Below are 3101 nucleotides of genomic sequence, written 5' to 3'. Positions count from 1 at the left end.
AATAATAACAAAACGCTAAATTCTAATACATATATAACTGCTTTTCCAAGGCCAAGATAAAACTCATGGACTATTCCAGTTGCCTGGAGGTATGAGGGGTGAGGGATGAAGGCCTCATTTATACAGATAATGTCTCTTTTCTCTGTGAGTGAGCTGCTGTAGAAAGAATGGGGAAAGTTGATGTGTCGGTTAGCATCTGTAGGGATCTTGTCGTGGTTATTGTTGTTGAGGTTGGGGAGTTTATCTGAGGCAGGCTCTTTCCATATAGCCTAGTCTGGCTTCAAACATACTATCCCCCTGCCTCAACTTCCTGAGTGCTGATACTGCAGACAATGCACACCACACATGATTGAAGTATGTGTTTTGTTTAGAAAGTTACTCGAATGATCCACCCCATCCTCTTATTTATGTAATGCAGCATAACTAAATTGTTTTCATTTGATCTTGGTAACAATTTTGCAAGGCAAGGAGACCAGGTATTATGAAGTCATTGTATGAAAGAAACTAAGAGGGCCATTGCGATGACTCAGTAGGGAAGTGCTTGACACAAAAGCCAGCCTGAGTTTTGAGAACTCACGGGGGGGGGGGGGGGGGGGATGAGGGGGGGGATTTTGCCCTCCCAAGGCACTGTGGCCATGCAGCCCTCCCTCACCCATAATAATGATGATGATAAGAGTCATAACCATAATAAGCAGTAAAATAATTGCTCAGGTACAAACCGACGTTTTTTAAAAGACACTAAGATATTGAGGTTATGAACTCATTTGCCCTTCTACAGCATTCACTGAGTGTCTAAGGTAAGGACACTGGAGTGGCGGCAGCAGCAAAAAGAGAAAGCCAAGTGTTGGCCGTTATGGAGTAAAGAGACAGACAGTGAATACACAGTATGGTTAGAAACTTTGACGGGACCCACCAGCCCCTATAGGGGCAGGAGATGCTCCCTTGAGTGGGATGCTCAGGAATAGAGACCCTGAGAGGGTGACCATTGAAGGAACTAACTGCTTATGACAAAGGACTGGGCAAGGAATGTTTGCTGGAAGTTCCCAGTGCAGAGTTTAGGGGTGACTGGGCATTTACTCTTTGGCCTTTACAGGAAGAGTGTGACGAGCTCTAAGGCATAGTATGGTAAAGTATGGGGGTGTTATCTGAAGCTCACAACTAGTTCCTCTGATGACAGGTTTGGAGATGGGGCTGCCCCAGACCTAGCCACATGACAAACAGCATTTATTGAACATTTGTATTTGTCATGCCCTGACACACGCACCATTTATTTATTTGTTTATTTGCTTATTTGTTTACTAATTTACTTATTTTGTGTGTGTGTGTGTATGTGTGTGTGCGTTTGTGTATGCATGTCCATGTGTGTTCAGGTATGTGCACATTTGTGTGTAGGCCAGAAAGCAATGTTGGTGTTTTCCTCAATTCCTCTCCATTTTATATAATAACTTATTTAAGTTTATTTTATATGCATTGGTTTGAAGGTGTCAGATCCTCTGGAACTGGAGCTACAGACATTGTGAACTTCCATGTGGGTGCTGGGAACTGAACTCAGGACCTCTGGAAGAGCAGCCAGTGCTCTTAACTTCTGAGTCATCTCTCCAGCACCATTTTATTTTTATTTTGATTTGAGTGTGGATATGCGTTTGTCTGTGTGTATGGGTGCCCACAGAGGCCACAAGAGGGCACTGGATTCCCTGGAGTTGGAGTTACAGATGACTGAGCTGCCTGATGTAGATGTTGGGAATTGAACTCATGTCCTCTGCAAGAGCAGCCAGTACTCTTAAACCACTGAACCATCTCTCCAGTCACTCATATTTTTCTTTTTGACACAGATTTCCACTACATAGTTCTAGCTGGCCTGGAATTCTCTCTGTGTAGACCAGGATGGCCTCTAATTCATAGAGACTAACCTGCCTCTCAAGTGCTGGAATTAAAGGAATGCACCGCCCTGTCTGGCCCTTCCACATTAATTTGAGACAGAATTCCTCACTGTACCTACAGCTTTCTGACTAGACTATCCTGGCTAGTCAGCAAGCCCCAGAGATCTTCTTGTCTCTGCCTCCATAGTGCAGGGTCTATGTCTGAAACCAACTTGTATTTGGGCTATTTCCAGAATTGTCCATTTGATTAAATTAAACCTCCCTCCTCCATGAGAGCTTAGAGCAGGATTTCCAGGTAGAAGTCTTAAAGGCAGAAGCCTAGTTGTCAGTTTTGTTCCAGTTTCATCTCCAATGCTGTGACAAATGCCACAACCAAAGCAACTTAGGAAAGAAGGGGTTTATTTGGCCCACACTGAGCAAAGCCAGGGTAGAAACCTGAAGCAGAAAACATGGAGGTACACTGCATCCTGCCTTGCCCAGGCTCATGGTTAGTTTGCTAGCTTCCTTGCACATTCCAGGACTGCATGCATAGGGAATGATGCTGCCCTCCTCCAACAATTAACAAACAATAATCCCTCACAATTGGCCCACAGGCCAGTCTGATTTGGGCAATGTCTCCACTGAGACTCCCTTTTCAGGTGACTCTAGGCTGTGCCAAGTTGACCCATCCTGCCATGCTTGCTGAGATGTAACCCCAGCTACCTAGGTCTGAAGAACTCTGTACCGCAAGGTGCTCAGGGTGCTGGTTTAATTCTAATCTCAGTCCCTGTGGGCCGTGATTGTTCTTTCCATCTTACAAATGTGGAAATGGATTCTAAGAGACAAGAAATGTGCTAACGGGTGTGGCTGCTGTTGGATAGGTGTAGGTGAGGAGGCTCCGTCTCTCTGGTGCCCACCGTCATCTCATGATCTTTGCTGCTCCTGAGAAACAATTTCTGGATCTGTAAGTGATTACGAAAGCTGCCAGTCCATCTTAGAAACCCCACAGCAAGCTTTACAACAGTACTTGAAGAATCCTGCCCCCAGTGTGAATTAGCAGCAAGAGCTGCTGGGAAACAGGCAGGCCCATCACTGTGTCTGGCTGGGGAAGGCCAGGGTTTTTCACAAGAGCACGAAAAGGTCAAGAAGAAAGTGAAGGCCGTCCTGTAACTGCCACAGACAGTAGCGTCTGTTTGTTCGGACTCTTAACTTGTCTACTTCTGATCTATTTAATAGTCCTTT

The sequence above is a fragment of the Mesocricetus auratus genome, unplaced genomic scaffold (assembly GCF_017639785.1).
Source record: "Mesocricetus auratus isolate SY011 unplaced genomic scaffold, BCM_Maur_2.0 Super-Scaffold_100022, whole genome shotgun sequence".
In the NCBI taxonomy this organism is placed as follows: Eukaryota; Metazoa; Chordata; class Mammalia; order Rodentia; family Cricetidae; genus Mesocricetus; species Mesocricetus auratus.
Note: the sequence above shows the minus strand (reverse complement) of the source record.